Source organism: Bombina bombina, chromosome 4, assembly GCF_027579735.1.
Source record: "Bombina bombina isolate aBomBom1 chromosome 4, aBomBom1.pri, whole genome shotgun sequence".
Classification (NCBI taxonomy): Eukaryota; Metazoa; Chordata; class Amphibia; order Anura; family Bombinatoridae; genus Bombina; species Bombina bombina.
The window spans coordinates 1,064,169,353-1,064,195,378 of NC_069502.1; the positions used below are offsets into that span (position 1 = coordinate 1,064,169,353).

The window sequence follows — 26,026 nt, forward strand, 5'->3', positions numbered from 1 at the left end:
CCACTTGTAATCTAGCCCATATAGTTTTCATAGTTAAATAAAAAATAAATTAAAAAATTGAAAATTGCTTTGTTCCCATGGTATTCTTTATTGAAGAGATACCGAGGTGTCTAGAGTACTACATTGCAAAATAATTGATAACATTCTTGCAAAGCTGCTGCTATATAGTGCTCCAGACATATGTACGCACCTGATACCAAGAGAACAAAGAACATTTGGTCATAGAAGTAAAATAGAAAGTTGCTGCATGATCTGTCTTAATTCTGAAAGAATAAAGTTGGGTTTCATGTCCCTTTAACCCCTTCGTTACCATAAATGTCAGAGAAAAACACCCAAAATACCGGAGAACTTTTAGCATTTTTGTTATCACTCAATTTAAACAGAAATAGAGCCTTTTTATTTTAATTTATTTACAATCAAAACTATATACATATATTGTATGTATATAGTTTTGTTGTTCTAGGCCCATTTTGTTTTATTTCATGCCGCCATTTTCCCGCCAAATGCAATCATATAGGAAAAAAAGTTAACTTTTTCACATATTTTGGGTTTCTTACTTAAATTACTTAGATACCTCTTATGGATTTATAACACAAATGATTGTAAAAGCTTCTTAGGGATCCCCTTTGTTTGGAAATAGCAGACATGAATTGCTTTGCCATTGTTTTTTACCTATTAGAAGGCCGCTAATTGCAGCTGTGCACCACACCTGAAATTCCTGACAGTGAAGGGGTTAATTAGTTACCTGGTAAGGGAAATGTTATACTAACGTAGGTATTACCCTCTTACTTGACACCTCCCACCTCTCTGATCCCTCTCAAAAAGCCCCCCATCCACACTCATCCCCACCATCATAGGTGCAGGCAAACACTGCGGAATGCAGTTTAGGGCTTTTATTATTATTATTTGTAGTAGTAGTAGTAGTATTATTGTTATTATTTTATTTTTTATTATTTTTGTTTTGTGCAGTGTAGTGATACCTACTCAACCCCTCCCACCTCCCTGATCCTCAAAACAGCTCTCCAACCCTCCCCCTCCCACAAGTGGCAGTCATCTTTGGTACTGGCAGCTGTCTGCCAGTACCTAATTTATAGAATTGTTTTTATTAGTTTTTTTTTTTTTTTTGTCTGTAGTGTTGTGGTCCCCCACGTCCCCTGTGATCTTTATGCAAAGAGCCCCCACCTTCCCATTCTAATGTTATTTTGTAGTTCAGCAACCTATCTCTCCCATCAAAGTCGTTTTCTGTAGTGTAAAGCCCCTCCCACTCCCTCCCCCCTCCACCGTTTGGCTACCCACCTGTCTCCCACTTCCCCTTCTACACCAACATCACTGTCTGTAATGATCTGGCAATCAATTGTGCTCTGTTACCATATGAATGCAGGTTCTGGAAGCAAAGTCACTAAGGCTGCTTGGGTCTCCAACAGAATGGAAGTAGATTTTTATTATGCAGTACAATGGGCTATGTACTGTATGACGTAGATCTACTTCCTTTTGTCCCAAGGGGTTGATATGGGTCACTAATTAGACATTAATATGCCTGAGAAGGAATGTTGTATTTCTATTGATTTCAATGATTTGTAACATTTATATTTTTAGAAAGCACTCCAAATGTTTAACACTTTAATATCAAATCTATTTTCACCCATGTTTATAATCCAATACATTTCTTTGTGGGCTTTAGTGTATTTTAAATGTATTTGTATTCACCCAGTATTTCAAGTGATCTAATAAAATGTATCCTTTTCCCAGTTCAGCCTTATATATTCATATAGCAGCATGGTAGAAAGCTCTCTAAGGAACTGAAACAGCACATAATGTTATAGAAATATACAATAACCATAACTCTGTTACTATCTAAAAATGAATAGGAGACTTATTTTGTTTTACAAGAACTGTTTTTACAAACCAGAACATAATTATTTCAGATAAATAATTTCAGTTTAAATTCAGAATTTTACTGTATATTTTCAATTTATAAAGTATTCAAAAAAACAACAAAAAACCCCCACATTTTTAAAAAAGGGGTATGTTTAGACTAAAGACTGGTTTATTTTTTATATCTGTGTTAAAATATTAAATACTGGCCACATTTATTCCATTAAAACAAATATTAAAGGTTTGACAAACATTCAACATTTGAGTTTGCAGGCGAACATACCATTCCCTTATATTAAAGCAGCATTAAACTGCTAAGCAAAAATACAATAGCATGGTTACTACTCATCATGCTATTGTTTTTCTTCCTGTGCCTGCAGATCTGTTCAAATATTTATTTATTTTTATCCATTAATGGTAATGGCTGGTCAAGCTCCACATCTTCATAATGGGTGCTGCCATTTTGAAGCTTAGGTATTCTTGCACTCTGCAGTAGCTGTGGTGCACATTCAAAAATAAGTTACGTTGTCAGCCTTTTGACAGCTGCATTGTTCTCTATCAGGAGCTTTACATTGTTGCATTGCTCTGTAATGTTCATGTGACCTTTTATATGTTATGTAACTTTTAAATTGTATATAAAAACTTCAAAAAAGAGTCTGTTGAATGGGTTTCTGTTTGCCCACCTTTAAAATTTGAAAACGGCAAACACCAAGGCTGTCCACTCTCTCCCTTTCGGTTTGCCTTATCGAAAGAGCCTCTTGCGGCAGCTATTCAAAAATTTCAGAAAATACAGGGTCTGTTACTCCATGGCACAACTCAGAAACTGGCATTATTTGCAGACAATTTGACCCTATTTGTTACTGACCCTGAGACTTCCCAGCCAGTCCTATTAGAGCTATTGGAGTGGTTTGGTTGTCTATGCTACTATAAACCAAACTTACACAAAACTGAGGCATACCCAGTAGGAATTCCTATTCACAGTCTTTGCTCTCTACACAAAAAAAAAATAATTTTAAATGGTCCTAGACAGGTTTTAAGCATCTTGGGGCTTTTCTGTCCCATGACTTGCTATCAAGATGATGCTCTTACCAAAACTTACATATCTCTTCTGATGCCTTCTACTCAGACAGGTGGCATTGGTCTTCCAAACATTAATTACTATGAGGCTGCTATGCTTTCTCATGTTACAGTCTGGATCTTTTCCCTTCCTTTGGCCATGTGGAAAGAACTGAAGCAGGCCTCCCTTCCAGTGTTTACTAGTTTTGCAGACCTTCTATGGATATATCCCCCATTGCTCTGCAACTATCCCACTTGCCAATAAAATTTTAAGGCAATGTAAAAATTGCTGGCTTAAACGCCAACACCAACCACTGCTGGCATTGCACCCATCTCCTGTTCACCCCATTAGATGATTAATATTTTGGTTACCTGAATTGAGTCTTAGAGCTTGGAATGAGGTTTCTGGTATTTGTGACAGGAACTTTTATGATGGCCATACATTACTGTAACATAATGATGTCCTAAAATGTAATTCATTCCCAGTCAGCCATTATTTTGACTTATTTTGTCTCTGAACCCTAATAAAAGACTGGGGATTTTTTACTTTTTCTCCTAGATCTTTAACCCCATGGCAGATAAAATGGACAGCAGATGGTTACTCCCCACATTTTAAATGCTAATTAAACTGCCCATGCCTTCTTAAAATGTGTTATATAAAAGAATAGGAGACCGGCTTCAAAGCAGAGATCTGCCCGAAAAAATGGAGCAAAGCCATTCGATTTACCAAAACCAATATACACTAGGTTGCTTTATATAAATTTTACTACAAATTATATGAATACATTAAATATTCATATTTTCATGTTGTTATAGAGTTTCTGATTTTAATATTTCATAAAAGACAGTTGTCGCAACTTTCTAGTTTCATTTTTTTATTGCTGATATAAGTACTCACTGTTTTAACATGTACTTCCTTCATCTTGGTTACACCTTTTCTCTCTTTCCCAGTTTCAGTGCCGAGAATGTCCATTGTGAAAAATCTAGTGAATGTACCTTTAAAGGGACAGTCTACTCCAGATTTTTTTATTGCTTAAAAAGATAGATAATCCCTTTATTACCATTTCCCCAGTTTTGCAAAACCAACTTAGTTATGTTAATATACGTTTTACCTCTGTGATTACTTTGTAGCTAAGCCTCTGCAGACTGCCCCCTTATTTCAGTTTTTTAAAAGAAGCATTTTAGCCAATCAGTGCCCTCTCATAGTTAACTCCACGGGCGTGAGCCCGATGTTATCTATATGGCACACATGAACTAATGCCCTCTAGCTGTGAAAAAACTGTCAAGTGTATTAAAAAAGATGCTACCTTCAAGGACTTAGAAATTAGCATATAAGCCTACCTAGGTTTAGCTTTCAACTAAGAATACCAAGTGAACAAAGCAAATTTGATGATAAAAATGAATTGCAAAGTTGTTTAAAAATTGCAGACCCTACTTGTTCCCTTTAACATTGCACAGCTTGCCCCCAACCAGTTGTGAGCAGGGCTTGTCAATCATCCTGTACAGATAGGTATAGCACATTTTATGACCCCCCCCACCTCTGGTGTTGGAGAGGTGAGGAAGCAGCAATCTTAACAAACACAAGGGCTCCAAAACTGAATCTTCAGCTTAATAAATGTTGCCTGAAAGGAACATTTGTTCTACTATTTAAAGGGACATAAAATACATTTAAATTGTAATATAACATGTTTAATTTATGCGTCATTCTTTCATTATTTCTTTGCTCCCTTTTTCTGAAATTTAAGTCTGAGGATTATGGTTTTTCTAATTCAGAGAAATATAAGTGCATACTGAGAAGTCTAACCTGCAACATATCTGTTCATAATTGGCCTCAGTAAAGATGATTAGATAAGGAACTTGAAAACAATAGATCTTTTCACTACAATATGACAGTGGCTAGCTGTGTCTTCCTCAGTAAATCCTTTCTTTCTCCTCCAAAAAAAAAGACTATTGTTGACAGCAAATTAGGTATTAAAGGGAAATTCTAGTCAAAACAAAACAATTTTCCAATTTACTTTTATCATCAATTTTGCTTTGTTCTCTTGGTATTCTTAGTTGAAAGATAAACTTAGGTGGGTCATATGCTAATTTCTTAGCCCTTGAAGGCTGCCTCTTATCTGAATGCATTTTGACAATTTTTCTCAACTAGATGGAATTAGTTCATGTGTGCCATATAGATAACATTGTGCTCACACACTTAGAGTTACCTAGGAGTCCGCCTCAGCACCGATTGGCTAAAATGCAAGTCTGTCAAAATAACTAAATTAAGGGGGCAGTCTGCAGAGGTTTAGATACAAGGTAATTACAGAGGTAAAAAGTGTATTACTATAACTGTGTTGGTTATGCAAAACTGGGGAATGGGTAATAAAGGGATTATCTTTCTTTTCAAAAAATAAAAATTCTGGTGTAGACTCTCCCTTTAATGCATTCACAAAATGTCACACACCTAGTATGTTTCTTTATTGCAAGACCTTTACATACTTTTAAATTTTAAAAAAGGACGAGTCTTGCGTTAGGGTTAAAAAGCACCGTTGAGAGGTCCCAACGCTGCTTTTTAACGGCCGCTGGTATTATGAGTCTTGCAGGTACAGGCTCACCACTCACTTTTTTGGCGCGACTCTATACCGCAAATCCACTTACGTCAATTGCGTATCCTATATTTTCAATGGGATTTTCCTAATGCCGGTATTACAAGTCTTCCTAAAGGTGAGCGGTAGACCCTCTCCTGTCAAGACTGGTACTGCATTTAAAAGTCAGTAGTTAAATTTTTTTTAACCCCTAATCTGCCGAACCGGAGATTGCCGCCACTATAATAAATGTAGTAACCCCTATTAACCCCTATACCGCCGTACTCCCGCATCACAAACACTAGTTAAATTTTATTAACCCATAATCTGCCATCCCTAACATCGCCGCCACCTACCTACATTTATTAACCCCTAATCTGTCGCCCCCAAACACTGCCGCCACCACTATATTAAATGTATTAACCCCTAAATCTAACTCTAACCCTAACCCTAACACCCCCTAACTTAAATATAATTTTAATAAATCTAAATAAAATTACTATAATTAACTAGTTTTAATCCTATTTAAAACTAAATACTTACCTATAAAATAAACCCTAAGCTAGCTACAATATAACTAATGGTTACATTGTAGCTAGTTTAGAGTTTATTTTTATTTTACAGGCAAGTTTGTATTTATTTTAACTAGGTAGAATAGTTATTAAATAGTTAACTATTTAATAACTACCTAGCTAAAATAAAGTCAAATTTACCTGTAAAATAAATCCTAACCTAAGTTACAATTACACCTAACACTACACTACAATTAAACTAATTCCCTAAACTAACTACAATTAAATACAATTAAATACAATTATCTAAAGTACGAAAAAACCCCACTAAATTACAGAAAATAATAAAATAATTACAAGTTTTTTATACTAATTATACCTAATCTAATCCCCCTAATAAAATAAAAAAGCCCCCCAAAATAATAAAAATTCCCTACCCTATACTAAATTACAAATAGCCCTTAAAAGGGCTTTTTGCGGGGCATTGCCCCAAAGTAATCAGCTCTATTACCTGTAAAAAAAAATACAATACCCCCAACTTTAAAACCCACCACTCACACACCCAACCCTACTCTAAAACCCACCCAATCCCCCCTTAATAAAACCTAACACTAACCCCTTGAAGATCACCCTACCTTGAGATGTCTTCACCCAACTGGGCAGAAGTGGTCCTCCAGATGGGCAGAAGTCTTCATCCAGACGGCATCTTCTATCTTCATCCATCCGGAGCGTAGGTAGAAAAAATCCTACTGGTTGATCCAATCAGCCAATAGGATTGAGCTCACATTCTATTGGCTGTTCCAATCAGCCAGTAGAATGCAAGCTCAATCCTATTGGCCAATCGGAATTGAAGGGATGCCATCTTGGATGACGTCACTTAAAGGTACCATCATTTAGTCGTCGGATGAAGACAGAAGAGGATGCTCTGCGTCGGATGTCTTGAAGATGGACCCGCTCCGCTCCGGATGGATGAAGATAGAAGATGCCTTCTGGATGAAGACTTCTGCCCATCTGGAGGACCTCTTCTTCGCAGCTTGGATGAAGACTTCTGACCGTCTGGAGTACCACTTCTGCCCGGTTGGGTGAATACGTCTCAAGGTAGGGTGATCTTCAAGGGGTTAGTGTTAGGTTTTATTAAGGGGGGATTTTAGTAGGGTTGGGTGTGTGAGTGGTGGGTTTAATGTTGGGGGGGTATTGTATTTTTTTTTACAGGTAAAAGAGCTGATTACTTTGGGTCAATGCCCCGCAAAAAGCCCTATTAAGGGCTATTTGTAATTTAGTATAGGGTAGGGATTTTTATTATTTTGGGGGGCTTTTTTATTTTATTAAGGGGATTAGATTAGGTGTAATTAGTTTAAAAAAACTTGTAATTATTTTATTATTTTCTGTAATTTATTGTTTGTTTGTTTTTTTGTACTTTAGTTTATTTTATTTTATTGTAATTAATTTAATTTAATGTAGGGAATTAATTTAATTATAGTGTAGTGTTAGGTGTAATTGTAACTTATGTTAGGTTTTATTTTACAGGTACTTTTGTATTTATTTTAGCTAGGTAGCTATTAAATAGTTAATAACTATTTAATAACTATTGTACCTAGTTAAAATAAATACAAAGTTGCCTGTAAAATAAAAATAAATCCTAAAATAGCTACAATGTAACTATTAGTTATATTGTATCTAGCTTAGGGTTTATTTTATAGGTAAGTATTTAGTTTTAAATAGGAATTATTAAGTTAATTATAGTAATTTTCTTTAGATTTATTTAAATTATATTTAAGTTAGGGGGGGTCAGGGTTAGACTTAGGTTTAGGGGTTAATAACTTTATTATATTGACGGTGACATTGGGGAGGCAGATTAGGGGTTAATAAGTGTAGTTAGGTTGCGTTGACATTGTTGGCGGCAGATTAGGGGTTAATAAATAAAATGTAGGTTGCGGCGATGTTGGGGGCAGCAGATTAGGGGTTCATAAGTATAATGTAGGTGGCGGCGGTGTCCGGAGCGGCAGATTAGGGGTTAATAATATAATGTAGGTGTCAGCGATAGTGGGGGCGGCAGATTAGGGTTAATAAGTGTAAGATTAGGGGTGTTTAGACTCAGGGTTCATGTTAGGGTGTTAGGTGTAAACATAACTTTTATTTCCCCATAGGAATCAATGGGGCTGCGTTAAGAGCTAAACCTGCTTTTTTGCAGGTGTTAGGGGTTTTTTTCAGCCGGCTCTCCCCCATTGATTCCTATGGGGAAATTGTGCATGAGCACGTTTAGCCAGCTCACCGCTACCATAAGCAGCGCTGGTATTTGAGGTGAGATGTGGAGCTTAATTTCGCTCTTCGCTCACTTTTTTGTGGCTAACGCCAGGTTAAAAAAAACCCGTAATACCAGCGTTGTCTGTAGGTGAGCGGTGAGGGAAAACGGCTTGTTAGCACCGCACAGCCTTACCGACAAAACTCGTAATCTAGCCGTTTGTTACATTTAGTTTATCGCTCATATTGCTGTTTAAAACAAAGCAGTGGTTTACAGTGTTGAACCTGCAAAAATAAATGTTACTTTTAAATGGGTGATAAAATGTAATTTATATTAACAATTAATGTGCACATGTTATTTCTTTTAGTTTTTCATTTTTATGAGATAAGGAGATGAATCAGCATAAATTGTATAATTTGCTCTTGGGATTTATGACCTTTACAATTTAGTCCAAGGACAATTTGATTATGTTATTTAAATTATGTATACACTGCATTTATAGCAGTGTTGATGGATGAGATGATGATATTTGTACTCAAACTAATATGGTAAAGGATGAAACATGCTGATACTTGCATATCTCTGCAGGAAAGCAACATTTTTTTTCATTCAATGATCTCTATGTTGTAGTATTACACATACAATATTTATTTTAAATTGATATTCTGAATAAAGAATTGAAATGACAGTAAATAAAGGTAAAACAAAAATGAAGTATACATTCTGAGAACTAATCATATTTGAAAAAAATATATCTATTAGAGATGAACCAGCAATCTGTTACCATTTCACGTCTTTGGACTAAACACTATGCAAAGCACTGTATTTATGCCACCCAACATTTATTGAATGCTTTTCATAATTTGGGGGTTTGGAAACCTGTGGATGGTGCCCACTGATGTTGTGGGCAATTTTAAAAATTAATAGTGAGGTCAGGGGGTGCCCTATCTGGCATGGAGCTGGGGATGTCCCTGAAGCTGTAAGTGGAAAGTGAGCCAGACCTCCCAATGTATGACAATCCTGCAGGATATGGAATGAGTGTGAGGACTGCTTATTAGACCCAGTATGAAAAACCCTGCTGACTGCAAATTATTTATAGTAGTTCTATTTTAGTACCGTGATTAAACTCAAATCTTTATTTATTTAAGGGTATTGTGCACTAATAGTGGTTTCTTACAGTTGTTTATTGTGAGCAACTATCAAGGAGCATCTAGCCCCAGCTGTTACAACATTGCAATTCATATTACATTGTTTTAGCCAGTTATCCCAACCTTACAGCACCTTACAGATTAACCTTAGCTATAAGCTTGCTGTTAAAAATCCTACTGTGTCAACCAATATGATATCCCAAAACCAATTAACCTGTTGCTGGATGGCTGGAAGAGTCTAAAGGGAGAAGATTCTTCAGCTGAACTTCATGTAAATGCTGTTTGAGTTTAATCAGGGCACATAGGGTGACAAAGGCTTGAAGTATGACCAGGTCTGCATTTTCAGGAGTCCTGAAAGTCAGGCCCTAAGCAACCCAAAAGTTACTGCTTAAGTTCACTTTTTAATGCAGCCTGCATGTCTTAAGGGCCATGGAATATAGTAGAAATATTTATCCTACACATACAAAATAAGAAGACAATGCAATTGCACTTACTGCACATTTCAAACTACCAGTAGATTTGTTTTTCCTGAGACATTTTAAAAACTGCTTATTGTCCTTGACCACTGTGTCATGTGACAGCCATCAGCCAATTACAGAGTCATATACGCTATAAACGCTATAAACTCTTGCACATGCTCAGTAGGACCTAGGGTATCAAAAGATGAGCATCTAAAAAGACAGAAGAAGTTGTACACTGGATAGTTGTTTAAAATTAAATGTTCTTTCTGATTAATGAAATTTTAAGCTTCACTTTAGTGTTTCTTGAAGACAACCATGTGGTGACAATAGAGAACACTAAAGTGCAGGATTTGGAGCACTCTGGAAAATGTGTATTAGATCAGCAGCAGGGGATGAGGATGGGGATGAGCCACAGGGGAAAAAGAATGACATGCAGGAAGTATACAGGGAGCAGAGAGGGAGATAGGTACAAGGTATATACTGCCTGAAGGGAGAGATAAGCAGGAAGAGACTGGAAAAGGTGACCACGTACTAGAAGTATGCAAAAAAAAAAACTGCAAAAGGTGAGAAAGTTACAATACTCAGTAAAGTGGCATTGTAAACCAAAAATGAAATGTTGTATCTTATCAGAACATATTATTTTTTTAAAGGGACACTCAAGTCAAAATGAAACTTCATGATTTTGATAGAGCATGCAATTTTAAACAACTTTCCAATTTACTTCCATTAACAAAATGTGCACAGTCTTTTTATATTTATACTTTTTGAGTCACCAACTCTTACTGAGCATGTGCTCGTCCGCCATCTCTGATGCGGCAAACAGCAATCCTCCGATCGCATACGATCGGGTTGATTGACACCCCCTGCTAGCGGGGCCCCCTAGGGTCAAATTACTGTAAAATTGTTTTTCCTTTAATGTGTTTCAATAACTTGCTAATCAAGCTGCAGAGTATAAATGTATGAGGAGTTGCACTTTCAGGTTTATTTGTGTATATGAAATAACTGGTTTTGCACTTTTTAAGCCACATCTATTAAAATTGGTTAAAGGGATACTAAACCCAAATTCTTTTCTTTCATGCTTCAGATAGAGCATGCCATTTTAAGAAACTTTTTAATTTACTCCTATTATCAATTTCCTTCATTCTCTTGCTATCTTTATTTGAAAAGCAAGAATATAAGCTTAGGAGCCGGGCCATTTTTATTGTTTAAACAGATTGATAATCCTTTTATTACTCATTCCCTAGTTTTGCATAACCTACACTGTTATATTAATATAATATTTATCTCTGTAATTAATTTGCAACTAAGCCTCTGCAGACTGCCCCCTTTTCTCAGTTCTTTTGACAGACTTGCATGTTAGCCAATCAGTGCTGACTAAATAAATCCACAGGAGTGAGCACATTGTTGTCTATATGGCACACATGTAATAGCAATGTCTGGCTGTGAAAAGCTGATAAAATGCACTGAGATAAGAGGTGGCCTGCAGGTGCTTAGAAAAAGTCAGACATTTAGAGGTTTAATGGTTATAAAGTATAATAATATATAACAGTTTTGGTTGTGCAAAGCTGGGGAATGGGTAGTAAAGGCATTACCTATCTTTTTAAACACAAAAATAATAATGTAGTATACTGTCCCTTTAACCAGTGACTTATAATAAAAAAACAAAGAGCTCACAACTACTGCTTTCAACTAAAAGTACAGGCATGCTATCTATCTATTGGGTATAGTAAAAATAATTTGGTTAAACTTTTTGTTGGTATTGTATATATTTCTGGCTTTTATTTGCTATATATTGTAGAAGCATACATTAGTATATTGTTATTTATTAAATCTGCATTGACAGTAAGACTATCAAGGTACAGTTTATTGTTAATTTTGTAATTTGGAGTAGTATATATTATTTTAGCTATGTTATAACAGGGAGCAATATCAAGATTGTGGGACTGTGCAAAGATTAGAATGCAATATGTTATTACAAGTACAAAAGAATTACCAGAGAATGTTTAGCATGGCCGACATTCCTTTAGCACCTCCTATACTTTCAATGGATAGTGCGGCCAATTACAAATTACAATTTGTGAGTTATGTTTTGCGATCAAGCTCAACACAAACGGTGTTAAAACAGTCAGTGCAACTTGAGACCTGAAGTAAAGTGTTAGAGCTTGTATGTTTACACTCCCCTTGTAATCTAGGCCGAAGTAGTTAGCTGTATTCTTCTTGGACAACAATGGTTGGGCCCAATACCAGCTGATGTAAGGATAAAGCCCTTATCACACATTGTAAAAACTTTGCAAACTAGGTTTTAGGGGCACTGAGGCTCACAACTACAATATGTAAATACTGAAAATCTAAAATTTCTTAGTCCAAGATAAAATATAAAATATCACAGTTCATCCAAATATGGAGGTACAGTCCCCTAAGGTGGCTCCTCTTCAAAATGTTAGGGATCACCATAAGAAATCTAAAATAAAATGCATAAAGGGTCCCTCATAGTGCAGACTGTGTGGCAGATGTATAACAGCAGTGTAAAAAAACAAAACAAATGGGTATCTATTAGTTTCCATTAAATGATGAATACTGCATACAAGGCAAGCTGGTTATCACAGTCACCATCTGATTAACCCTCTGGTGAGCAACTCCCAAATTCCTGTCAATCCCAAATCTTCTTGGTTTTAGGCAGTTTTGGACTCACCAGGCTATAACAGAGCAGCCAATTGTACACAATGGTAACTGGATAAATAAAAATGTTTGAAAAGATCAAGTTACAAAATAGCATGAATCTAGTCTATCCGCTCCTCAATGAGCTGTTTAATAAGACCTGATGAAACAGCTCATTGATGGGTTGTAAAACTAGTTGCATTTTGTTTTATAACTTGAATTTATTAATAGTTTTTATTTATCCTGTTTCAATTGTGTAAGAGAATTAGTCAGCTGGTAACTGTGATAAGCAGCTTGCCTTGTATGCACTATTCCTCATATAGTGACAACTAAAAGTGTGAGTTATTTATCTGGGATTTTTTTATACTGCTGTCATACATCTGCTACACAATCTGCCCTATGAGGTGCCCTTGATGCTTGTTACATATTATCTATATATATTCCCCTTGCATTGACTAGATACAGCCTTATCTCCCAACACTTAAAAATTAAGGGCCATATTATGAGTGGCACGCTAACACTTACACGCAAGCATGGGTTTATTGTTATTGTTACTTGTATTACAATTTCAAAGTAAACGTGATCGCTTGAATGCAATTGAATTTAACGAGCATCGGGAAAGCATAACCTCAGAAATCAGGTTCACTGTTTTGCTGGGAAAACAAAGTGTCACAGTAAACATCAAAAATACATTACAAAGTACAGTAAAACTCATAATAACACTATCTAATAAAAATATATATATATTTGAGCCCTTTGTAGTCAAGTAGATGAAAACATGTAAAAGCATATTTATGCAATATCATATTTATTAAAGAATCATACTATGTATTTACTGTAAATATTTCACATTCCAATGCTGTGCACATAGGGGAATATGTTCTTTGTATTTATAAATATATATTCATATATATATATATATATATATATATACATACCTATATATATATATTTATGTTTGTATATATTTCTATATAATCTGTATCTATCTATATTTATCTAGATATCAAAATAACAAGAGTATTGCATTGAGCAATGATTCTTTTTTTATTGGACTAATTATACATTTATAAATTGACAAGCTTTCGGAAGAATTACTTCCTTTCTCAAGTCTGAAGCAATACTGACCAAATCAATGGAATTTACAGATTATATCTTAAAACACAGGATATCTAAAAAAACAGAAAGTGCTACAGAGGTCTGAGTGCAGGAAGAGGAGAGGGTGTCGTAAAAATCACTAGGGGGCTTAGGAGACAAAGGCAGACAGTGTCCAGTGTAGAAGAAAAGACAGAGGAAATATATAGCTTTACATAGAGCATATACTGACATAAAGCTTTACATAGAGCATATAATGATATATATTTATCTATATATTTATATATATAAATATGTATAAATATGTGTGTATATATATATATATATATATATATATATATACTGTAGATATAGATATATATAGATATATATTGTACTTAACCCCTTAACGAGCGACGACGTATGGGGTATGTCCTCTAAAAAAATACAGTTAACGACCGAGGACGTACCCCGTACATCGTCGGTCGTGGAAAGCAGTGGAAGCGATCCTGATCGCTTCCAGTCTCTTTCCGGTTATTGCAGTGATGCCTCTATATTGAGGCATCCTGCAATAACTCTTCTTAGCCATCCGATGCAGAGAGAGACACTCTGTGGCCCTCTCTGCACCGGACATCGATGGCCGCAATGGTTGGTGGGTGGGAGCCGATGTGGGAGGCGGGTGGGCGGCTATCAACGCGTGCCTGCGGTAAAATGGGGACGGGATCGTAGACCGGGCTTCCGGGAGTGCGCACGGATGCACGCATGTGCATTGGGGGCGGCAGGTGGGCACTTGCACGGGGCAGTAGCGGGTGGGAACCGCTACACTAGAGAAAATTTTCATTGTAATAAGTGGGAGAAAGGGGGGAGGTAATGGGTAAATAAAAGATCTAAGGGATCTGGGAGGGGGTGGGGGGTTGGCCTTTGTTGGGGGGAAGCTACACTACAGAAAAAAAAAATGAAAAAAAAAAATTTTTTTGTAAACTGGGTACTGGCAGACATCTGCCAGTACCCAAGATGGCTCCCAATAAGGTAGAGGGGGACGGTTAGAGAGCTGTTCCGGGCTAAGGGGGGATCCTACACAGCAGCATATGTAAATATGCTAAAAAATAAAAAAAAATACAAATACCTTTATTTTTATTTATTTAGCATTTAGCGGCCTTCTAATTACCATAAATCAACGCCAAAGCCATATATGTCTGCTATTTCTGAACAAAGGGGATCCCAGAGAAGCATTTACAACCATCTGTGCCATAATTGCACAAGCTGTTTGTAAATAATTTCAGTGAGAATCCTAAAATTGGGGAAAATGTAACTTTTTTTTTTCATTTAATTGCATTTGGCGGTGAAATGGTGGCATGAAATATACCAAGATGGGCCTAGATCAATACTTGGGGTTCTCTACTACATTACACTAAAGCTAAAATTAACCCTAAAAGCTCCATACATGCTCCCTAATTAACCCCTTCACTGCTGGGCATAATACATGTGTGGTGCGCAGTGGCATTTAGCGGTCTTCTAATTACCAAAAAGCAACGCCAAAGCCATATGTCTGCTATTTCTGAACAAAGGGGATCCCAGAGAAGCATTTACAACCATTTATGCCATAATGGCACAGGTTGTTTGTAAATAATTTCAGTGAGAAACCTAAAGTTTGTGAAAAAAATTGTGAAAAAGTGAACGATTTTTTTTATTTGATCGCATTTAGCGGTGAAATGGTGGGATGAAATATACCAAAATGGGCCTAGATCAATACTTTGGGATGTCTTCTAAAAAAATATATATACATGTTAAGGGATATTCAGGGATTCCTGAAAGATATCAGTGTTCCAATGTAATTAGCGCTAATTTTGAAAAAAAGTGCTTTGGAAATAGCAAAGTGCTACTTGTAATTATTGCCACAAGAAAGAGAAAAGTATACACTTATAGCACTCCTAGGTCAGGAAGTAAATAAAGTATAAATCAATATCACTGTCTATTCCCAAAGGAATAGAAAGAAGGAGAACAAGATTAATTAAACTACTTAAAATATAACTTTTATTGGGTTAAATTAAAATAGGATGAACCATTAAAAACACTCTTGGGTACCGACTGTAGTGTATAAAGATATGTCCAAAATGGTAATACTTATTGTGTTAGAAACACTGATCCATATTAGAATATAGTAGATCCAAGCGTATGTATGAAGGGGCACAGATTGTGTAGTATTGGAATATAGATAATCCCACCTAGTAATATACTAGTGAAAACAAGTAATGTTTCTATATAGGGTAGATCAATATTAGTAAAAAGGTTGATACCTTATTTTAGTACAGGATAATATTCCAAATTTGATTGGCAATAACAAAAGCGATTAGTTAGAATGAGGTATGCAAAATTGTATACCCAAATGGGATACAAATAACTGAACAATGTCGGTTCAGCTCCTGGTTAGTAATGCATTGCTGTACCCACTTGCAGATGGCTTATTATGCCTCCTGATCAATATACAATAATCTGCTACACTGCGATTCTGTTGGAACAGCTGTGTATATTGCTGCTGAGTTACGATTACAAGTAACGATTGTTTAGTAAAAGAGTTACGTTTACACTGCTAGTGAGTGGCACAACCGAGCTGTGGTAAACGGTTATATATATCTGCAGAAGTAAAAGATAAAAAAAGAAGGCGCCACCATAGTGCACAATCAGATGTTTCTGACACGACAAATATACAAGTAAGACCGTACTTACAAGCTGTATGACACTTGAGAAGTGTCACAAATGCCTTCTGGACTGTTTGGAGTCGTCCAGCTAACTCACACTGATGGATATCCAAATTTCTCTGGGGTGTGGGAGCGGCGATAGCAATCAGCATGCAGTATCCAGCCACAGACGTTTCACAGAGCCGGTGCACCTGAGGAAACGGTCAGGAGAGACCGAGAAACGTTGTGCTTGTGTACTCCAAATAAAGTCTGTTTGCTTTTACAAGACTTTTGCCACGAAGTATCTTTTATTCATTTTTTCATTTTTTTATTCATCACTTTGATCCATTTGATACATTGTTTCTACTAATGTATCTACCATAACAGTGGATAAGTACAAGACGAACCGGCTCTGTGAAACGTCTGTGGCTGGATACTGCATGCTGATTGCTATCGCCGCTCCCACACCCCAGAGAAATTTGGATATCCATCAGTGTGAGTTAGCTGGACGACTCCAAACAGTCCAGAAGGCATTTGTGACACTTCTCAAGTGTCATACAGCTTGTAAGTACGGTCTTACTTGTATATTTGGCGTGTCAGAAACATCTGATTGTGCACTATGGTGGCGCCTTCTTTTTTTATCTTTTACTTCTGCAGAGTTTAACATCTTGGGACACCAACAAGAACTTCGAAGAAGCAGCTTGCCATCTGTTCCAGATTTCAGAATTTGGATTATGGACTAGATGAACTGTCCTACACCATATTTCCATCATCTACATTATTGGTTTGATTGGGACTTTTACCTCACTGTTTATATTATGCAGTTTCTACTCATGTTTTTATATATATAGGGGTATTTTATTTTGAATGTACTATATGTTGGTATTTCCACTATTATTTTTATACAGGTATTTGGCGCACTGGTTTTATATATATGTTTATATATATTGGTTATATATATCTCACCATTTCTTCTCTTGTTCTGTATAAAAATTGTTACTTGATGTTAACGTGAGCACAGTAACACAAGGTACTCAGTGTGTACGGTATACTTAGATAGCAACTAAAGTTTGTAAAGGGGAGTTAATACTAACTCACGCTGATATCAGCGTAATTGCAGTTTATAGCAAGTTATCTTGTTCTGTGCAAAGATTTGTTACTTAATGCTGACTTGATGCTAGCGTACTCCACAGTAACATAAGGTACTTAGTGTATACGGTATGCTTCAACAGCAACTAAAGTTTGTAAAGGAGAGTTGATACTAGCTCACACTATTATTAGCGTAGCTGCAGTTTGTAGAAAGTTCTCTTGCACTGTTTAGAGATTTGTTACTTAATGCTGACTTGATGCTAGCCTACTCCACAGTAACATAAGGTGCTTGGTGTATATAATATACTTAAACAGCAACTCAATCTGTAAGAAAGATTTACTACTAAGTCATACAGTTATCAGCGTAGCTGCAATTTGTAATAAGATGTTTTGTACTATTTAACGATTTGTTACTAACTGCTGACTTAATATTAACGTAATGCACAGTAACTATTGGTGCTAGGTGTATATAATCTACTAAACAGCAACAACATTTGTCAGGAGGAGTTAAATATTAAATCATATTGTTATCGGTGTCGCTGCAGTTAGTAACGAGTTATCTTGTTCTGATTGGAGAATTGCTACTTGGTGCTGAATTAATGCTAATGTGATACACAGTAACAAATGGTGTTTGGTGTATACAATCCACTTAAACCATAGCTCAAGTTATAAGGAGGAGTTGATGCTAAATAATACAGTAATCTGCGAAGCTGCAGTTTGTAACAGGTTACTTCCCACTCATAACATAGCCCGCTCATTCAAGCATTTACTAAAAAATAACTATACACTGGACTGATAAACAGGTTCATAGTACTGGATCAGTAATTTGCAAAGTATTAGGTTAATCGGTAGAAGGACTACAGTAAATGTCGGTAGCCTAAGGCTTTCTAAAAACACAGGAGCTCCTAGGACTCCTCACCATTGCCCTATCATCCCTAACATGTTTCGCTACTTAACGTAGCTTTTTCAAAAAGTTGCTGTTTAAGTATATTATATACACCAAGCACCTTATGTTACTGTGGAGTACGCTAGCATCAAGTCAGCATTAAGTAACAAATCTCTAAACAGTACAAGAGAACTTGCTGCAAACTGCAATTATGCTGATATCAGCGTGAGTTAGTATTAACTCCCCTTTACAAACTTTAGTTGCTGTCTAAGTATACCGTACACACTGAGTATCTTGTGTTACTGTGCTCACATTAACATCAAGTAACAATTTTTATACAGAATAAGACAAGAATTGGTGAGATATATATAACCGTTTACCACAACTCAGTTGTAACAAATCTCTAAACAGTACAAGAGAGGCTGCTACAAACTGCAGCTACGCTGATAACAGTCTAAGTATACCGTACACACTAAGTACCTCTTGTTACTGTGCTCACATTAACATCAAGTAACAATTTTTATACAGAACAAGACAAGAAATGGTGATATATATATAACCGTTTAACACAACTCGGTTGTGCCACTCACTAGCAGTGTAAACGTAACTCTTTTACTAAACAATCGTTACTTGTAATCGTAACTCAGCAGCAATATACACAGCTGTTCCAACAGAATCGCAGTGTAGCAGATTATTGTATATTGATCAGGAGGCATAATAAGCCATCTGCAAGTGGGTACAGCAATGCATTACTAACCAGGAGCTGAACCGACATTGTTCAGTTATTTGTATCCCATTTGGGTATACAATTTTGCATACCTCATTCTAACTAATCACTTTTGTTATTGCCAATCAAATTTGGAATATTATCCTGTACTATAATAAGGTATCAACCTTTTTACTAATATTGGTCTACCCTATACAGGAACATTACTTGTTTTCACTAGTATATTACTAGGTGGGATTATCTATATCCAATACTACACAATCTGTGCCCCTTCATACATACGCTTGGATCTACTATATTCTAATATGGATCAGTGTTTCTAACACAATAAGTATTACCATTTTGGACATATCTTTATACACTACAGTCGGTACCCAAGAGTGTTTTTAATGGTTCATCCTATTTTATTTTAACCCAATAAAAGTTATATTTTAAGTAGTTTAATTAATCTTGTTCTCCTTCTTTCTATTCCTTTGGGAATAGACAGTGATATTGATTTATACTTTATTTACTTCCTGATCTAGGAGTGCTATAAGTGTATACTTTTCTCTTTCTTGTTGTATCTAAGCTAGTTATACACAGCACCCACACCCTGCCAAACCTAGTGGGGAGATATTGGGTATTTAGGTCTATCTCATTTTAGTAGTGCCATTGGTATCCTTCAACTATTATTGTATTTATTGCCCTATAACTTGCAAAAAAAAAAGCAAAGAACATGTAAACATTGGGTATTTCTAAACTCACGACAAAATTTAGAAACTATTTAGCATGGGTGTTTTTTGGTGGTTGTAAATATGTAACAGATTTTGGGGGTCAAAGTTAGAAAAAGTGTGTATTTTTCCATTTTTTCCTCATATTTTATAATTTATTTTATAGTAAATGATAAGATATGATGAAATTAATAGTATCTTTACAAAGTCCATTTAATGGTGAGAAAAACTGTATATAATATGTGTGGGTACAGTAAATGAGCAAGAGGAAAATTACAGCTAAACACAAAAATGTAAAAATAGCCTTGGTCCCAAACGGACAGAAAATGGAAAAGTGCTGTGGTCACTAAGGAGTTAAATACCACCAGATAAACTGTATGTAGAAATATGTATTTATGAATAAATAGAACATATTCTGCTATGTGAAGAACATTGAAATGTAAAATATTAATATTTTCATGTCGGGGTAGCACACTTGAGAATATGCGATTAGGTTTGTGCAAGAGTAGTCCCCCCCTTTTTTGCTCCATTGACTTCTGTGGGGGAATAAGTTAAGGCAGTATTCTAACTTAGTGTTTTATTTAAAGGGTTAACTTATTAAGTGGTATTAATAGTTAGGAACAGTGCTGTGATTTGGGTTTAGTCATGGATGGCTAGATCAAAATTGGATAGGGTTAATTGTGGTGAGGGGTTAACATAATTTGGAGGATATTTTCAGACTACCTATTGTCAGTTGTAATTTGGCTTAAGTTGTTAGTTGTTGTACAGCAACACAAATATAGAGGTCAATGACAATCCTTTTGAAAAGCTTATGAAATTTTTTATTTGCATCCCCTAAACTTTAATGGAGAATTGTGTAGAAAATGTTTGATACGTTTTTCTAAAGGAATGTGATCAACCCCCTATACCTTCTGCACACAGCTGTAATAGACAAAAATATTACTATGATAATATAAAGTTATAGTAGCTATCTTACGGCTAGATTTAGAGTTTTGTCGGTAACGACCCGCGTAGATAACGCTGGCTTTTTTTCCCCCGCACCTTTTAAATACCGCTGGTGTTTAGAGTTCACAGAATGGCTGCGTTAGGCTCCAAAAAGGGAGCGTACAGGCATATTTACCGCCACTGCAACTCTCAATACCAGCGGTGCTTATGGACGCGGCCAGCTTCAAAAACGTGCTCGTGCACGATTCCCCCATAGAAAACAATGGGGCTGTTTGAGCTGTAAAAAAACCTAACACCTGCAAAAAAGCTGCGTTCAGCTCCTAACGCAGCCCCATTGTTTCCTATGGGGAAACACTTCCTATGTCTGCACCTAACACCCTAACATGTACCCCGAGTCTAAACACCCCTAACCTTACACTTATTAACCCCTAATCTGCCGACCCCGCTATCACTGACCCCTGCATATTTTTTTAACCCCTAATCTGCCGCTCCGTACACCGCCGCGACCTACATTATACCTATGTACCCCTAATCTGCTGCCCCTAACACCGCCGACCCCTATATTATATTTATTAACCCCTAATCTGCCCCCCACAACGTCGCCGCCAGCTACCTACAATAATTAACCCCTAATCTGCCGACCAGACCTCACCGCTACTATAATAAATCTATTAACCCCTAATCCGCCTCACTAACCCTATAATAAATAGTATGAACCCCTAATCTGCCCTCCCTAACATCGCTGACACCTAACTTCAAGTATTAACCCCTAATCTGCCGACCGGACCTCGCCGCTACTATAATAAATTTATCAACCCCTAAAGCTAAGTCTAACCCTAACACTAACACCCCCCTAAGTTAAATATAATTTAAATCTAACGAAATAAATTAACTCTTATTAAATAAATTATTCCTATTTAAAGCTAAATACTTACCTGTAAAATAAACCCTAATATATCTACAATATAAATTATAATTATATTGTAGCTATTTTAGGATTTATATTTATTTTACAGGCAACTTTGTATTTATTTTAACCAGGTACAATAGCTATTAAATAGTTAAGAACTATTTAATAGCTACCTAGTTAAAATAATAACAAAATTACCTGTAAAATAAATCCTAACCTAAGTTACAATTAAACCTAACACTACACTAGCAATAAATTAATTAAATAAAATACCTACAATTATCTACAATTAAATCTAACACTACACTATCAATAAATTAATTAAATAAAATACCTACAATTAAATCTAACACTACACTAGCAATAAATTAATTACATGAAATACCTACAAATAAATACAATTAAATAAACTAACTAAAGAACAAAAAATAAAAAAAGCTAAGTTACAAAAAATAAAAAAATTACAAACATAATAAAAATATTACAACAATTTTAAGCTAATTACACCTACTCTAAGCCCCCTAATAAAATAACAAAGCCCCCCAAAATAAAAAAATGCCCTACCCTATTCTAAAATTAAAATAGAAAAGCTCTTTTACCTTACCAGCCCTTAAAAGGGCCTTTTGCAGGGCATGCCCCAAAGAATTCAGCTCTTTTGCCTGTAAAAAAACCCATACAATACCCCCCCCAACATTACAACCCACCACCCACATACCCCTAATCTAACCCAAACCCCCCTTAAATAAACCTAACACTAAGCCCCTGAAGTTCTTCCTACCTTGTCTTCACCATGCCAGGTATCACCGATCGCTCCAGGCTCCGAAGTCTTCATCCAAGCCCAAGCAGGGGCTGGAGATCCATCATCCGGCTGAAGTTTTCTATCAAGCGGCGGCTGAAGAGGTCCAGAAGAGGCTCCAAAGTCTTCATCCTATCCGGGCAGAAGAGTAGATCCGGACCGGCAACCATCTTCTGGACCTCTTCAGCCGCCGCTTGATAGAAGACTTCAGCCGGATGATGGATCTCCAGCCCCCGCTTGGGCTTGGATGAAGACTTCGGAGCCTGGAGTGATCGGTGATACCTGGCATGGTGAAGACAAGGTAGGAAGATCTTCAGGGGCTTAGTGATAGGTTTATTTAAGGGGGGTTTGGGTTAGATTAGGGGTATGTGGGTGGTGGGTTGTAATGTTGGGGGGGGTATTGTATGTTTTTTTTAACAGGCAAAAGAGCTGAATTCTTTGGGGTATGCCCTGCAAAAGGCCATTTTAAGGGCTGGTAAGGTAAAAGAGCTTTTCTATTTTGATTTTAGAATAGGGTAGGGCATTTTTTTATTTTGGGGGGCTTTGTTATTTTATTAGGGGGCTTAGAGTAGGTGTAATTAGCTTAAAATTGTTGTAATATTTTTATTATGTTTGTAATTAATTTTTTTATTTTTTGTACTTTAGTTAGTTTATTTAATTGTATTTATTTGTAGGTATTTTATTTAATTTATTTATTGATAGTGTAGTGTTAGGTTTAATTTTAACTTAGGTTAGGATTTATTTTACAGGTAATTTTGTACTTATTTTAACTAGGTAGCTATTAAATAGTTCTTAACTATTTAATAGCTATTGTACCTGGTTAAAATAAATACAAAGTTACCTGTAAAATAAATATAAACCCTAAAATAGCTACAATATAATTATAATTTATATTGTAGCTATATTAGGGCTTATTTTACTGGTAAGTATTTAGCTTTAAATAGGAATAATTTATTTAATAAGAGTTAATTTATTTAGTTAGAATAAAATTATATTTAACTTAGGGGGGTGTTAGTGTTAGGGTTAGACTTAGCTTTAGGGGTTAATACATTTATTATAGTAGCGGTGAGGTCCGGTCGGCAGATTAGGAGTTAATACTTGAAGTTAGGTGTCGGCGATGTTAGGGAGGGCAGATTAGGGGTTAATACTATTTATTATAGGGTTAGTGAGGCGGATTAGGGGTTAATAACTTTATTATAGTAGCCGTGAGGTCCGGTCGGAAGATTAGGGGTTAATAATTGTAGGTAGGTGGCGGCAACGTTGGGGGCGGCAGATTAGGGGTTAATAAATATAATATAGGGGTCGGCGGTGTTAGGGGCAGCAGATTAGGGGTACATAGGGATAACGTAGCTGGCGGCGGTGTGCGGTCGGCAGATTAGGGGTTAAAAAAATTTATTAGAGTGGCGGCGATGTGGGGGGGCCTCGGTTTAGGGGTACAAAGGTAGTTTATGGGTGTTAGTGTACTTTAGAGCACAGTAGTTAAGAGCTTTATGAACCGGCGTTTGCCCAGAAAGCTCTTAACTCCTGACTTTTTTCTGCGGCTGGAGTTTTGTTGCTAGATTTCTAACGCTCACTTCAGCCACGATTCTAAATTCCGGTGTTAGAAAGATCCCATTGAAAAGATAGGATACGCAATTGACGTAAGGGGATCTGCGGTATGGAAAAGTCGTGGCTGCAAAGTGAGCGTTAGACCCTTACCTACAAGACTCTAAATACCAGCGGTAGCCCAAAACCAGCGTTAGGAGCCTCTAACGCTGGTTTTGACGGCTAACGCCAAACTCTAAATCTAGCCGATAGAAAATAAAACTTATACTACTATTTGGGAGATGTGACCCTGTTTGACTGCTGAATGTTTGTGCCATTAGCATGGACTAGTGAACCACTGTTGGTAGAAGTATGGCTCTCACTATACTACAGCTTACTTGCTAACAGAAGCAAGCATTGGATCTAGACCTGTGTTGTAGTGTCTGGAGTTTCCAGTCCATGAATTATGTAGCCATAAGGTAAACCAACTCTTCTGGCAGTCAGATACAATTTAAGTAAATTTAAATCACATTTTATAGAAAAATGTCTATCTGTCTACCTAGCAAGCTATCACTAAATGTAAAAAACAAATTTTAATGACTTCAGTGTGAGTAATATGAAATGTTCTGAAAAAAGTGCAAAGGTGAACTACTAAAATGGGACATAGAAGCCGATTTATGAAAGTGCGAGCGAACATGATACTATGTAGTGTATCATGTCCGCTGCACATCAATAAATGCCGAATGCATACGCTGTTGGCATTTATCATTGCACATGCAGTTCTTGTGAATGGCTTGTGCAATGCTGCCCCCTGCAGATTCGCAGCCAATCGGCTGCTAGCAGGGGGTGTCAATCAGTCCGATCGTATAGATTGATGTCCACAGCCTCAGAGCAAGCAGACAAATTATGGAGCAGCGGAATTTAGACCTGAAGGCTCACGTGGAAACAGGGGTCAAGCTCCGTTTGGAGCTTGATAATTTGTCCCCATAGTCTTAAATATAAATTGTAGAAAGAAAGACTTTATTATTGAAACAAGTATAGTTTAGAGAAGAGAAGGGCAAGAGGTGACATTGTAAAACGCTTTAAATATATAAAGGGACTTAATAAAGTGGAATCTGAAAGCATTTTCCACAAAAAAAACAGGGGTAACAATCTTAAATTAGAGGGTAGCAGATTAAGGAGAGCTGTGTGGAAGCAGTTTTTTACATAAATGGTGGTGGATTCATGGAGTAGACTTCCAATAGAGGTGGTAAACACAAGAACTGCAAAATAATAAAAAAATGCCTGGGACATGCATAAGGCTATCTTAAGAAAAAAAGTAGCATGTACTATGGGTAAACTTTATGGGCCTTTGTGGTTCTTATCTGCCATCAAATTCTATGTTTGTATGTTAATATATCTTTGCTTTAATGTTTTCAAAATCAGATTATTTTAATTAATGTAAACAATTTATGCTTAGTGAGTAATGATTAGGGAATAAGGGTCAGGAATAAGGGTTAAAGTGATGGTAAACTTTAGATGATGAAATTCCATATATGTAATCATGTAATGCCTTTAAAAAAGTATATGTGTACTTTTTTTTTAATCTATCCGTGAAAAAGGTTAAATCTGTGCCTATAGTAATGCTTCTATTACTATGTTATGGCGGCCCAATGGGGTGAACTCTTGTTTTTTGTTTTGACAATTCCAATGAACATCCAATCAGTGTGTGTGTCATATGACATTCTTGAAGTCAAAACCTACTTAGAGAGTGGGACTGCTCTCTATGTCACAGCCCAGCCAAAAGAAGAAATGAAGGGGGGTGGAGGAACAGAAGATACCAAGTAGGACTATACATCTTTATATAATATACAAAATAATATATATATATATATATACTTATCATTGCAACATTCTTAAAGTCTGAAATTTACCATCACTTTAAGGCATAGGATTCTAGTCCTCTGTTTTTTTTTTTTCTTCTACAATATCACCACAATGGCAAGATTTTTAAGACAATAATATGTAATAGGCAGGTAAAAACACATTAATTAGATATAATTGTGTTTCCATTTGTTTAAAAAGCAAAATAAGTACTATTTTTAATTTAATTTATAAACCCTACAGTTCAATGAAGGACATGCCATAAAAATGTTTGTTTCTCAAAAGCACTGTCAAACTAAATAGTA

The 26,026-nt window shown here is 36.2% G+C and overlaps 1 protein-coding gene across 4 annotated transcripts in view; it reads left to right on the forward strand.

Moving 5' to 3' along the window:
* NRXN1 (neurexin 1) overlaps positions 1-26,026 on the forward strand; it is a 2,027,363-nt gene that overhangs the window by 1,108,305 nt on the left and 893,032 nt on the right. The gene's annotated exons all lie outside the window — the stretch shown is intronic.